At 39.5% G+C, this 14,636-nt stretch overlaps 1 long non-coding RNA gene across 1 annotated transcript; it reads right to left on the reverse strand.

Annotated features, from left to right (window-relative positions):
• Positions 1–8,098: 8,098 nt before the first annotated feature.
• Positions 8,099–14,255, reverse strand: LOC143653021 (uncharacterized). The gene is made up of 3 exons (XR_013161027.1): positions 14,137–14,255; positions 13,608–13,744; positions 8,099–8,173 (listed from the first exon to the last, which is right to left on the reverse strand). It is a non-coding gene; the product is annotated as an uncharacterized LOC143653021 (long non-coding RNA).
• Positions 14,256–14,636: the final 381 nt, after the last annotated feature.

Consider the following 14,636-nt stretch of genomic DNA (forward strand, 5'->3'; position numbering starts at 1 on the left):
GACCGGACTTTTAAACATCTTTGCCGTGAAATGACCAATTTCCTTTGTGAAGTACAAATAACATCTATAGTCACGGCCCTTCCCTCTAAGGGGAGTTATAAAGATTGTACCACTTCTTTTTTTCTTTTTACCATATCAACGATCCTTCTGGCTTCAGCTTAGTTGGGGGTTTTCCTTACCTATGGTGGATGCAATGGATACCTTTCCTATATGGTACAGTCCTCAAACTTAACCTGGGACCCATTTTGTTCCAGTAGAAGTGGCTGCTCCATCAATAGATACAATTACATACTTTTCCACTCCCCTCCTCCATTAGACAATGGTGTTTAAAAGAACAGTACATTATTACTTATTAAAGGAATAATGTATTATTGAGAAACTATCTTCTCTAGCACATTTAGAGGATTTACTGAAGTGGTTCAATGCACACACACACCCAAAATGATGTGCTTTGTGCATTTAATAATGGAAAGATAATCCTGTAATCGCTCCAAATGGAAACATCTTAGAGAGACATCTGCACTCTCATCCAACAACAAAGCAAACCTCCCCTATTGAAAAAATGTGTTCTAAAACTTGTTTATTCAAATATATAACGATGGATTGTTATCCTGTCCTCAAATAGTATTTGCTGATTTTAAAAAAATGCATTTTTACTTAGTCTGATATGGTTTTCTGGGTATAATTGCAGCTACTCATTACTGTGGGAGGAAGGGCAAGTGTATCCCCTATGAAGCATGATGTTTTGTCTTTTATTAGGTGTGTTAGTTTGCAAGCTGCCGGAATGCAATATACCAGAACTGGAATGGTTTTTTAAAAGGGAAGTTCAATAAGTTACAAGTTTACAGTTCTAAGAAAGTGAAAGTATCCATATGAAGGCACCAACAAGAGGTTACCTTCACTCAAGAAAGCCGATAGATCAGGGACACCTCTGACAGCTGGCTGGTCATGTGGCTGGCATTTGTTGGTCCGTTGCTCCTGGGCTCTGTTGCTTTCCATCTCTGTTCCTGTGGGGGTTCCTCACGTTGCTTCTCCAGGGCTGGCTTTCATCTCTTGGCTTCCCTTGGCTCACTCCAGGTTCTAGCTCACTTTACATCTCATGGTGACATCTGCTGGGCTCCAGGTATCTCCAAACATCTGTGTCTCTGCTCTCCAAGTGTCGGCATATTGTGTCAGCTCTACTCTGAAGGTTATGTCAGCTGTCTCTCTGTAGGCTCTATCATTTCTGTTGTTTCTCCAAAATGTTTCCCCTTTTAAAGAGTCTTGTAAACTAATCAAGACCTACCTGGAATGGGTGGAGTCACATCTCCATCTAATTAAAAGGTCACACCCACAACTAGGTGTTCCACCTCTCCGTAGTGATGATCTAATCAAAAGTTGTCACATACACCATTCCTGCCAATTCTAAAGAACATCTAGGGTGTTACATAAGATTCTACAAAGGAAAGTTATCACTAGGATAACTCTCCAAAACCTACAGCCTCCAGATGGGTCCCTGGACCAGATAAGTCCTGAAATGCAGAGGGGCCAGCCCTTCCAGAACATCAACTAGTTCCATCCCCTTATCCCATATTATCAACAGCCCCTTACAATAAGAAAAAGTTAGAATGGGCATAGCCCAAATACCCCTAAAAAGTGGGAGAAAGATCAAAGGTGATGGTGGAGTTATACAGAGAAGGTAGGTTTAACAAATGAGTATGAGTGTGAAATCATTATACTGTTATTTCTTTTAGCCTCCAGTACCTTAGAGCAGCTAGAAATAAAAACCTAAAATTGTGGACTGTAACCCATACCAAATTTAAAAATCTGTTCTATAACTACTTGTTAAAGTACTTGGAAATTTATTGGGTTTTTTTTGTTTATATGTTATATTTCACAGTAAAAAAAAAAAATGTTAAAAAATTTTTTTTTAAGTTTCCACATACAACATTGAATCAGGAGTAAAAGAAACAGCTCTCCCCACAAGATTGAATCAGGATTAAAATGTGACTTTTCTGAAGTACATAATACATTCAAACCGGCAACACTATGCAAAAATGAATTCTCAAAGGGTTTTTTAAATATTTGTATTTCATTTGGATTGGTTTTCATTTGACGTAAATATTGTAGAGAACAGTTACAGAAGCTTGCCTTCAGGTTCTGAATCTTCATTTTTAAATATCTTGCTATTGTGAAAGCTTCACACTCTCTTTAAATAGCACTTCAACTTACATTATGTACTTAGGCTCACTTCTTGTAAGGTTTGATTAAATCATTATGGTTTTAACCTCTCAGGGTGACTAGGACATATCCAGGCGTAAGAGCAGCGTTGTGCTGCCGTGTGTGTGTGCATGCACGCATGTGGTTTGTGTTTTGTTTTACTTCTTTTTTTATTGTTGTTTATTTACTTGCATTACCACTATCCTCTTCAATCTAAGGTTGCTTTGCTTTAAGAAGCTTTACAACAACCATCACTTTTCCATTTGGGACAATTCATTTGATTAAACTAGAAAATTATCTTTAAAGGCACGTACCTGCAGACAGGAAAACTAGTACGTTATGATATGCTGAAATCTAATGAAAACAGGTGGAGATGCTGTCGAGCCTTCTGTTTGGAATCCCAGAGATGTTTTAGGAAAGCATACATATAATGCATGGCATGTGACCCTCTGGCATATGGACTGGGTATCAGTTATCAATGACCAAAGTAAGACTGTGTAGCAAAGCAATCATAAAGACTTAGAGCAAACAACAGTCAACACTTATCTCACTCAGAAATCTGAGCTGTTCAGTTGGTTGCAGCTGGGCTCCTCTTGCATCTGAAGTCAGTTACAGATCAGCTCAGAGGCTCTGCTGATCTTGGCTGGGTTTCCTCACAAGTCTGAAAGTTGGCTGACTGTCAACTGGCCTGGGATGGTCATGGCTGAGATCACTGCAGCAGCTTAGCTCTTTTCCACTTGCCTCTCATCTTCCAGCAGGCAAGCCCAGGCATGTTCTCATGGCAACGCAAGAGGGCAAGAGTGAGCAAGCTCAATCATGTAAGCACTTTTCAAGCATTTGCTTGTATCATGTTTGCTTCAAGCCCATTGGCCTAAGCTAGTAACAGTGGCTGAGCTCAGAGTCAGAGGAGGAGAGCAGTAAAGAGGGTGACTAGGAAAATGGTGGAGAAGAGGAACTATCACTGAAGTCAATTTACTATAATTAGAGTAAGAGTAGTCACATGAAGGGTTTAGTAAATATTAATAAAGTTGAATCTGTTCTGTTAAGGTAAAAATAATGTTTTATTATTGACTGTCCAAAAGCTTGTCTGTCCTCTGAAGTATGTACAAACCCACTTTTAATATTACTGATTGTCAGGGATCTATCGATTTCTCTTGTTTTAGTAAGATACACTGGTTTATTTTTTTCTCTGCTGGTTAATATATGCTATTTTTAAGGCCACAAAGAAAATCTTAATAAATACCAACAAGCAAAAATCTATAAACCAAATACCCTGGCCAGAAAAGGAATCAAAACATTAATAACATGCCATCTAAAAATGAAAAGAAAAGTAAGGCTTAACTGTTTTTAAAATAAAAATAACTTTTCAAAATAATTATACTATGTCAAAAAGGAAATCAAAATCACAATTACAAACTATTTTTCAAAACAACATCATGGAAAATATTACATAAGTAAGTACCCAAATCTATAATTTAAATTTACTGCTTTAGAAAAGAAGAAATAAAAGTAAATGAATTAACTATTTCTCTTAAGAAATCAGAAAAAAAGCACATTTAAGAAATAAATAGCAAATATAAAAAGAAAAATTAATTATTTATCAGTCAGAAAATGGTAGAATTAACCAAAAACATTCAAAGTCTGAAATTGAGGAAGAAATAAAAATATAAAATATGCACTAAAAAGAAAAGGAACATTCACATGCACAATATTGTAAATGGCAAGAAAAAAACAGAGAGGCAGAGAACTTTTTTAAAATAGAGAATTTTAATCCAAATATACATATGGATTTAGTAATCTTAAAGGAATGCGAAAGTTTCAATAAATATAAATGATCAAAACTGACCCCCCAAAAAAGTGAGAAAAGTTGAAAAGTTCCACAGTGGGAAAAAATGTGAATACATCAATAAATTATGTCCAAAAAAGACCATGGGCACAGATAGTATTCCATGTGAGTGCCTTCAAAATGTTTAAGAAAATGATAATTAAGTTACTGTCTAAACAACTGAAAAATGAGTATAAAAATAAATCAGTTGCAGGAGTGCAACGGTAGCTCAGTGGCTGAATTCTCACCCGCCATGCAGGAGACCCAGGTTCGATTTCTGGTTCATACACTTCCCAAAAAACAAACAAACAAGCAGAAACAAACACAACCAAATAAATAAACAAAACTGAAACAAATGGTGCTGCAATAATGGGATACTCTCATGGAAAAATAATGAAATGTGACCTCATCATACAGCATACAAAAATAAACAAATATGGATGCATTTATCTATAAAATTGAATCCAAATAGTCAAATAAAGATACAACATAACCATGTAGAGATTAGTAAACAACCATGTGTAACATTTGCCAGTCTTAAAATTTTGTGTCACTTTTCTTAAGCAAGAGGGTCTCCCAATTTAATAAGCAAAGGCCTCAGTCTTGAACCTTGCCCTGATGAAACTTATTTCTGTAATAGCAAATTTAAACTACTTATGATTAGTGCTTAAGCATCATCTCCAGAAAACCACTGCTGTTGCTTAAATGTGGTCTCTCTTTAAAGTAAACTCTGAACTTCCCCACTATATGGGACGTAATTTCCAGGGGTATAAGCTTGGCCCTGGCATCATGAAACATAACTGGCCCTGGCATCATGGATTAACTGACCAAAAGAGGGAAAAGAAAAAGAGTTTCAATTGCTAAGAGATTCCAAGTAGAGCTTAGAGGTCATTCTGAAGGTTACTCCTATGCAAGTTTCAGTCAGATATTGCAGACTGCCACAATATGACTAATCCCAACCAACAATATTCCTGGAAACCCTGAAAGGTACCCTGGGCTCTAAAAAGTTTACTTATTAAGTTTGATTTTCAAAGATTTGAAACCTCCAGATTGCTCCAATGCCAGAGAAGCTCTGAAACCTAGAAATACTGGACCCTCCAAGACCAATAAATTTCATCATATTATCCCTTTGCCCCTTAATAACACCACCTTTTCTCAGCCTTGAAGCAGTCAGAGAGTTGTTGCCCAAATATCCCTCAAGATTGAGATAATTATCAAAGGAGAGGGAGGAATTGTAACCAAGAAATCAGGATTTAAAGGATGATTTTGATTTCGGAATCATTATATAGATATTCCTTTTTGCTTCTGGTATATTGAACATAGAGGGAGATACCAGAAATCTCTGCTGTAATTCAGCAGCCTTGATCTCTGATAATGACAGTGTAGTCCTTACCTTCTGCCCCTGTGGTTGTAAAATCCTTGTTTTGTACCTTCATTTGTACCCAGTTACCCAGTTTTTCAACTTTAGAGTCTTGTAATCACTAAAGACAGCCCCTAATGTTTATTAATGAAGGGTCGTGGGTCAGCCCAGATCTAACCCACCCCAAGTCCAAAGTTATCTTGATAAGCAAGACTGGATCTAACCAAAGTGGGCCCACCTGACATGTACATTAGCTCAGACTTTAATCTACAAGTCACCTACACCTCATTCCGCCATTTTCTACATACGTTCTGTGACTAAGCCTGTAATCAGTCTGCGCGTGCTCAATAATCAGATCCCCTCTAATCACATCATCTGGGGCCACTGTGCTCATTATCCTAAACCCGGCCCATCTTTTTCTCTAATAAAACTATCAGAGTTACTGTAGCTCAGGAAGATGAATTTTGGGCATTAAGTCATTAGCTCTTCTACTATGCATCTAGTAATAAACTCTTTCTCTCTTTCAAAAAAAATACTATGTCACATCATTAAGTTATGGAAAGAAAAACCACATTATTACCTTGATCAAAGCTGGAAAAGTGTTAGATAATATCAATATCCCATTCATGGTCCTGTTAGTAAAACTAAAAATTAAAACGTATCTCTTAAATGTGATAAAAATGATATACTTCAAGCCAAGATTAGAATTGTTGTTAATAATCACATTTAGGGGCGGGCCGCGGTGGCTCAGCGGGCAAAGTGCTTGCCTGCTATGCCGGAGGACCTCGGTTCGATTCCCGGCCCCAGCCCATGTAACGAAAACGGAGAAACAAAATACAATAAAACAAGAAAATGTTTAAAAAAAAGATGTTTCCCTTTCTTCCTCTCTTCCTTCCTTCTATCCTTCCTTCCTTCTCTCTGTCTTTCCTTTTAAAAAAAAAAAAAAAAAAAAAAAAAAAAAAAATAATCACATTTAGAAGCATTTCCATTAAATCAAGGAGAAACAAAAGAACGCTTGCCAAGATCTCATTATGTTGTCACTATTTGGGGAATTTCTAATCACCACAATAAGAAAAACAAAAGATAATCAGCTATTACAAATAATATACAGAGAAAGTTATTGTTTTCAGAGATCAACAAAAAATCTGCTAGAGCCAGTAAAATTGGTCCTTAAATATACATAAGCTAATATGTTTTTATATACCCAAAAAGAAAACAGATAATTTAATACGGAAAAAAATTATTAAAAATAGCAACAAGCAATGTAAAACACCTAATAGTTTTTACCAAGAAATTATATGAAAATATTGTTATATTTCTGTAAAAATATAAACGAAAACTTGAATGAGAGAATATGGCATCATTACAATGAATGGAAAGTTATTTTTCACTTTAATGGAATTTTAATCAAAATTGAAATCAAGTTTTGGGGAGGGCACCAAAATAACACTTCAACATGAGACTAAAGGAAAGAAAGTATCTACTTTTAAAAGAAGAGTACTATATACAAATATATCGCCAACCATATATATGTGGCACTAATGGAGAATTAAGTTAATGGGAGAAAAATTGACAAACCAGAAAGTGTCCCAGTGTTTATAAATATTGCTTGCTTATATGGTAACAGATATTTGGAACCAGTGCAAAACAGGAGTTTATTTAATAAATGATACAGAGAAAACTGGTTAAGTGTTTTTTAATCATAAATTAGATCCCTACCTCATGCCATAAACTAAAATAAATTCCAAAAATATAACAAGCCAAATTGAAGAACTTACCATAGATGAAAACAGAAGCACATAACTAATTGTAGAATAAGGAAGGTCATTGTAATTATATAAGAATACAAAAGGAACAATAAACTAAAAATCTGACCGATTTTACTATATGGAATTTTTAAGCTTCTGTATATCCCAAAATACCTTAAACAAAATTTAAAATGAGGACACAGGAAAAGCATGGGTAATCTGTATGCCAGATAAAAGGTTAATATCTTTCTTATGTACATTAGAGAGAGCATTAATGGCTTAGTAATCCTTCAATGGACGAATGGGCAAAGGACAAAGACAAGCCAATTTATAAAATAAGAAAATCAAAGAATAATAAACATTAAATGAAAGAGTCAATCTCATGTGAAATCAAAGACATAGAAAATAACTCAGTAATGAGATAGTGCTGTTCACGTATCAAATTGGCAACACTGCATTGCAGTGCTTTGAACCCAGGTTAGTGAGGTGAGGTTGGAATGGCCATCAATTTCTGATGAGAATGTAAACTGGTGATGCATTTCTGCAAGGCCATTTGTAATCACAGATCCAGGGCTGTGAATCAGGTCATGCTTTTTAGGAAAGAATTCTAAGAGAATAATTGGAGATGTGCAAAGACATAGCTCTACAAGGATATTTATCAACCTGATATTTACAATACCAAAAATAATACCAGCAACCTGAGTTTGGAACATTAGAGCTATGTAGCAATAAGGGAAAGGATAAATTGTTTGTGGTAAATCTATATGGTGAAATAGCTATTAAAAACATGAGTAGAAGATTATTTAATGAGGCAAGAAATTCTTTATTATATAATGTTAAATGAATGAAACCAACTCATGTCTGCAGGCTGATCATTTGTTGGTTTATGAGAGATAATTAGAAAATGTGAAAATATGCCATAAATTTCATTTCCTTTCATTTTAATGTTTTTATTAATTTTATTTACCCACTCATAATTTCAATTTCGATAATAGTTCTCCACTTTCTTCTTCTCTTCACTTTTCTGCATTCCTGTTTTTGCTGTGAACATATATTACATTTATAAGTCAGAGGAAAATTAATAAATCTTCAAAAAATTACTCACTCGACATTTTCCAAAGCACAATGTTCTTCACAGTTAGTGCCATAGCAACCCTCTCCTAAATAATTCTTTGTTCCCGCAGATAAAATCAAGGCATATCTCCTGAATTCAGGACGCTGACGACAGCCATCTCCGACTTGCCCGAGTTCTTTCTTGAATGTAACCGACAGACAGCAATTGTGCGAAACCATGGCAGGGAAAAGCTCAGGATTGGAGAAGCTTTGATTCTCATTTTGAACGAGAGTAGGTGACAATTTGAGTCAAGCGGAACAAAGCATGAGATTAAAGACTTTTCCCAAAGTCACACTGCCAATAGTTCTATCACACTGGGGTTGAAATTTCTTTTTCAATCTGCTTGGTAGAACATAATGCCACAAAGCAAAACAGACATACCAGGACAAGCAACCAGCTTGCCCTGGAGGAACTGCCGCTGCCCTCTGCAGGAAACAATTAGTTCTCTAAGGAGGAGAGCCCTGTTATGAGGAATCCAGCTCTCCAGAACTTCCAAGGGCTGAACCGCTGTGGGCCCAGATGGAGGAAGGAAGAGCCTTGGAGGAGCAGACACTTGGAGGGGGAGATGAAGCCAGTTTGAGAGGAGTGGGGAGCACAAAGAGGTAAGGAGGCAAAGCCTCTGAAGGAACAAAGGGACATTGAGTCCCAGAAAAAGAAGAGACCTTAAAAGGGCTAAGGATTGTGCCCATGAGTTTCTACAGGGCAAGAGGGAAGGTTCTGAGTTTACAGGCTTTATCATCTCCTTGACTCCTTTCAAAAGTGGGGAGCAGTCAGTACCCAAGAAGCATAGTAACTTACTCAAAACCCCCAAGCCAGGAACAGGTGAGAAAGATTTGAATGCAGATCTGTTTGGCCACAAAGCTCCAGCTTATTGACCTGTGCACTGGATGGGCAATAGCCTCACGTAGGGCCCAGCAGCAAGAAGCAGCTCAAATGTCCTCATCGGCAGAGGCTCAGAGCCTCGTGGTTGAGCAGTCTCACCTCCACTCCCTCTTTATCCTCTTCGTCTTTCTCTGCTTTTCTGCAAGAGTCTCTTCATTCCTGTCCTACCTTTTCATATCCACTTGTCTGGACTGTTTCCCACCACCCAAGTTTTCTCTAGACAACATATCCTTTTCCCAGACTGTGTATTCTCTCCCCGTAGAGCCTATCTGCTGACCCACGCGATCCAGGACCTTCTCCCTGCCTGCCCTTTTCTCCTCCAGGCTGAACATTCTCAGGAAAGTTCTGAACTATAAATGTGTAAAAGTTCTTGTAATGCGAAATGCCTTAAAGATAAAAATGTAAAGACCTCCACCCACTGCATGGAATGAACTATATACACAATTTACTAGAAGGAAACAGATATATACGGATGTGGTTAATAGACAGACATCGCCCCCTCTGAAAAAAAGGAGGTGCCAAGACTGGATAAATGGAGGAAACCCAACACGCTCTAACTCCTCTTCACCTTGCACAAGAGCTTGTGGTCTTTTCTGTGCACAAGGTTCAGAAAAGTCCTCCAGTTAAAAGGCCAGTTTTTTAAATGAAATTTCTTTGGGCAGGGAAGTCTTTTGGTACAATGCTTCTTAACATTTCATGGAATATGAGCACAGCAGCCTGAATTATGTATTCCAGCAAATACAGTCTCTTAACCCACGTCCCTGTGGATGTGGAGCCATCGTAAATTTGAAGATTTGTTTTTTTAGTTAAGGTGTGGCCCAACTGAATGAGGGTATGTCTTAATCCATATCACTGCAGGCCTTATAAAGAGGAGAAACTGGAAGCCAGAAGTCAGAGAAAGCCACACAGGCAGGTGCCAGCATCCTGACATCAGCAGGAACCCAGAAGAGAAAGGAGAGGACATCGCCATGTGGCGTGATGGGAGGTGGATACAAACCAAGGAAGCCAAGCGCTGCTGGCAGCCAGCACCAAAACACACAGGGCCTGGGAGAAAGCAAGTTCCCCCAATACCTTGATTTAAGACTTCTTCTAGCCTCAAAACATTGAGCCAATGAATTCCTGTGGTTCAGCCAAAACTAGTTTGTGGTATATCTGTGGTAGCAGCTCAGGCAAATTGAGACAACTCGTAATATGGCAAATGGACTAACACAGCTTAATAATTGCTGATATTTGTAACACATACATATCCACGTACACATACGTATGTACTGGACAGCAGACTATATTTCAGGAGGGGCTGAAAAATGTGCCTGATCATGTTGGCAGCTTCCCCCTCTTTAGGTGTCCAGTTCTGCCTCACCCTCTGCCCACATCCAAGAATCGCAGGCTGGACTGGACTCCGGCAGACACTTCAGTTTTCTGTGACAGGGACACACATAGACACACATACACACTTCTGACTGGTCTATACTGAATCACTCTTTTCTCTCTATCAGGGTCAATAAACTCATTGTAGAGAACCCTCAAACTCTGTGTCTGAAAATTGCTTCAAGTTTAGCCTTGCAAGCACTAGCTTAGGCAAGCATAAGTCTATTCCTTGAGCTATTCCAACTTTCCATGTGTTGGTGACAGATGTACGTAATTACTGGAACTTCAAGAACAACATTTCCTCCCAAGCCCACTCTGCAAATATCTGCAACAGAACACCTTCTTCTTTTGGCAGCCACTTTGGGGTAGGGGATTCAGGTTGCAGACGGTCCTATGTTCCATAGAAAAGAATGGCTCCCAAGCTGAATTTTTCTGAGAACCTCCTCCCTTCCTGGGATTTCTGTGTTCAATGACTCTGTCCTATATCCATGCTCAAACCATCCCTCTCCATGCCAATTTGTCTTCACACTGTGCCGCCTGCCTTAGTTGGTTTGCTGTGTGATCCTTCCAAGGCCAGGGTCTCCTGGCATACCTGCCTCATCTCACAACAGGCCCAGGCAGTTGTCAGTTCACTTGCCAAGTGTAGTAACTCATTTACAACTCAGATCCAAAGATCACCCTTTGATCCTGGATGATATAACACTGCATGTAATTACCTTGAGAGGCTGGAACTTGGAAATACAATCACATTTTTCTTGTTACTTATCAGAACAAACGAGATGCATCTGGCTCTGACGTGCTCCGCAGATTCTGGTTTTTTCATTCCTGCACAAATACGCAGCCATCATAGCTTACCATCTCATGCTATTTTTGCTCTGGAATGGGAAAATACCATTTCCTGACACAAGGCTAGTGTTCAAAAGCCACAATCAGAAGGAAAGCATCTTGGCCTGGAAGTCCCTGCGAACCTGCCTGAATGAAACCCTGGACTTACCCCTACCACCCAGCCCTCCAGAGCTGACCATTTACTATATAAAACAGAATTGAAATCAACTTCCCTGAAGACTTAGTCCCAGCCTTCTGCGTGGAACGGTAGACGAGACTGGACTCTGGAGACAGAGCCTGGGATTAAAATACAGTCCCACTATTCATTCGCTGTAGGATCTTAAAGAAGCCTAGCTCTGAGCAAGAATGAATTTGAAAATGTCTGTGCCCCTGGATAAACTGACTCTTTTCTCACTTTGAAATTATTCACAGGTCACCCAACTCCTTCCGTAACCACTGCCATAGAGGTTACTAGAAGACCATTATCCTAGAGAAGCTCTTGCCAATGTGGGGCTTAGCCTCTGCACAGCCCACCCCAGGACCCCAGGAGAAATCTGGAGAAAAACCAAGGGCATCTCTTACAGGGGGTGACTCAACATCCCCACATCCAGGGTACAGTCCACGCTAAGAGAGGGACATGCGGCCTAGGTGAGAGCCACAGGACGATTAGGTCTGAGGTCAAAACTTCGACCCCCTCCAGCTGGCTAGAAATGAAGGTTGCTTCTGATAACAAGTGTCCTCCTTAGGAGAAGCTTGTAAATTATGTTCTTTAAACCCAAGACATCATTCCTATCCCTCCCTCTCTCCCCACACTTCCTGACTGAGTCTGGAGGTTCATCAATTCTCCCCCAAGTCCATAATTGTTCCTTAACCCCAGCCACCCTCCTCCCCAAGCATCCTCTCCTCCGTGCAAGAGGATGTTCCAAAAATTAGAACCTGCTCATGCTGACAATCATTTGGGCAATAGCCCACCAACTGCTCTCCTTCTCTTGCTGTGTCCCATAATTCATATTCTACATAACAGCCAAAACGATGAATTGAAAAACAAATACTAGACGGTTATTTCCCAGCTTCAATGCCATCGCACTTGGAAAGGTTGAAGTCTACACATCTTAGCCAGAAAGACAAAGCTTTCCACATCAGGCCTGCCTAACTCACCAGCATCGTCAACCACTTCTTCCCAGTGCCAGCCTCACTCGTGTTAAGAAAATAGAACTCAAACTTGGAAATAGGGCACAAAGGCCTCTAGTGCCTTTCAATATTGGTTCCTTGTCTAAAAAGCCCAACTCCTTCCCTAACGTTCCAGGTAAAAGCAATTTTGTTTGACTTACTATATACTATTGACAGACTCTGTGAAAGTACATGTCAACTTTAAAACATTGATAAGTTATAGATCATTTTTACTTACTAAAGAAATAAATTAATTTTTCCAGTAGAAAAGTTACCCAAAAGATAGTTTTATTACCATGTTGAATGTTAACCAGTTTTGTATCTAATTTCAGTATTCTTCCTTTAATTGACTATATACTTTGGACTCCCAAACTCTCCTTTGAACCAGCTTTACCATTGTGTTTGTTCCCTCTTTGATGTGGTAAATTGGTTTTTGACACATTCTCTCTAATTTGGTAATATTATGCTTCAACACTGAATTACTAACAGTTACAAAACTACTCCATGATCAATCTGAGTTCCATTTGCTGTCACATGTCCTTTCTCAATCCAAGCCTCGACCCCCTCCCCAAACAAACTTTCCTCTGATGAGCTCAAATGTCAGCATCTTAGGAAGCCTTTCCTGACACATTCCCAAAATACACACACACACACACACACACACACCTCCCTGAAATATATACCTTTCTCTCTGGGTATCGTGGACCCATCTGGGAAAAAAAAGATAGGTCAGCATCAGCCCACCAGGCATAGCAAAGGCTTAAATAAGCCTTAGTGCCATTCGCCTGTGAAGTGAGTAATTCATCTTCTTCCGGGCCTCTAGGAATCTGCCAGAAACAGGATCTTTCTATCTGTTTCCCCTCTGGAAAATATCTATTCCTTAGAATCTAAGTACTCCAAATGGTGGAGCAGTTGGGGACTTTTCTTCCATGGAGGCTAATGAGTTTATACAATGCAGTATAGTAAAATGATTAAGGGCAGAGCCTTTGGAGCCAGACTACATGGATTCAAATCCTGACCTTGTTGATTTCTGCTGCGTGACTTCAAGCAACTTGCTCAACCTCTCTGAGCTATGGTTGTGCCCCCTGTAAAATGGGAATAAAAAAGAATACCTACCACAGTGTAAGGGAATCCATGTGGCAATGTAATACATCCCCTGAGAAGTCTCCCCTCAGAATCAACTAATAAAAGGTAAATCCTACTTGCTTGGAACTCTGGAGGATGATGGTAACTGGAAAAGGACTTCACAAACTCTAAATCAAAGAAAAAGAAATGAAGAACATCAATAATTTTTTAAAAGTGAGATCTACTACCTGAGCTTGCCAGGCCAGACTCTTCCCCCTCATTCAGTCCCAGGCAGCTTGGGAGTTGCCCAGAGGCAGCACAACCCATGTCCCTCCTGCCACAGACAGAGAACACAGAGGCACTCACAGCAGCGAGTCAGAACCCCATGCATACCCAGGCACAGGGTCCCAAGGCCATGAAGCCCAGGATGGAATCCAGCAGCTGGTGAGCATGTACATACAAAAGAGTCCCCAGGAAACAAAACCCGTGGCACCACTGTTTGTAAGAGGTGCACACACCCAACCCATACTCTAATTGCTAGAGCACCTACATGAAAAAACACACGGCTTTGAATGCTGACCTCAGATCTGGCTTTCTTGGGCAGGACACCCCAACGTGGAAACAAAAGAGAGCCATGGCAGAACTGGTGGCAAGCAGTGCACAAATCCAACCCAGTTTCTGATCACTGGATCACCTAAATGAAAGAACAAATCTTTTTGAACATTGATGCCATCTGGCTCCCTGGGGCGGAATACTCTATCGGGGAAGTAACTGGAGGCAGAAAAAACTCATGGAAAAAAGAATTGATCTGTTGTAAGCCAGGACAGCCTCCAGGACTGAAAAGTAAATGGGACACTGAGTGAAGGAGAGAAGTAAAACAAATCACAGGAGATGGGGAGAAAATTATTCACAAAATCAAGATTCCAGGAGAAGGAACAGAGGAAAAGAAGCTTTCTCCTGGAGGTGAAACAATTGCACATACAAGGGCAATCTTTTAAGTTGTGCCACATGTCCAGGGCAAGAAACAGGTGCAAAAGACCTGAGAAAAATCTTAACAGTGAAACACGGGTTGCTCTAAAG

The sequence above is a fragment of the Tamandua tetradactyla genome, chromosome 13 (assembly GCF_023851605.1).
Source record: "Tamandua tetradactyla isolate mTamTet1 chromosome 13, mTamTet1.pri, whole genome shotgun sequence".
NCBI lineage: Eukaryota > Metazoa > Chordata > Mammalia > Pilosa > Myrmecophagidae > Tamandua > Tamandua tetradactyla.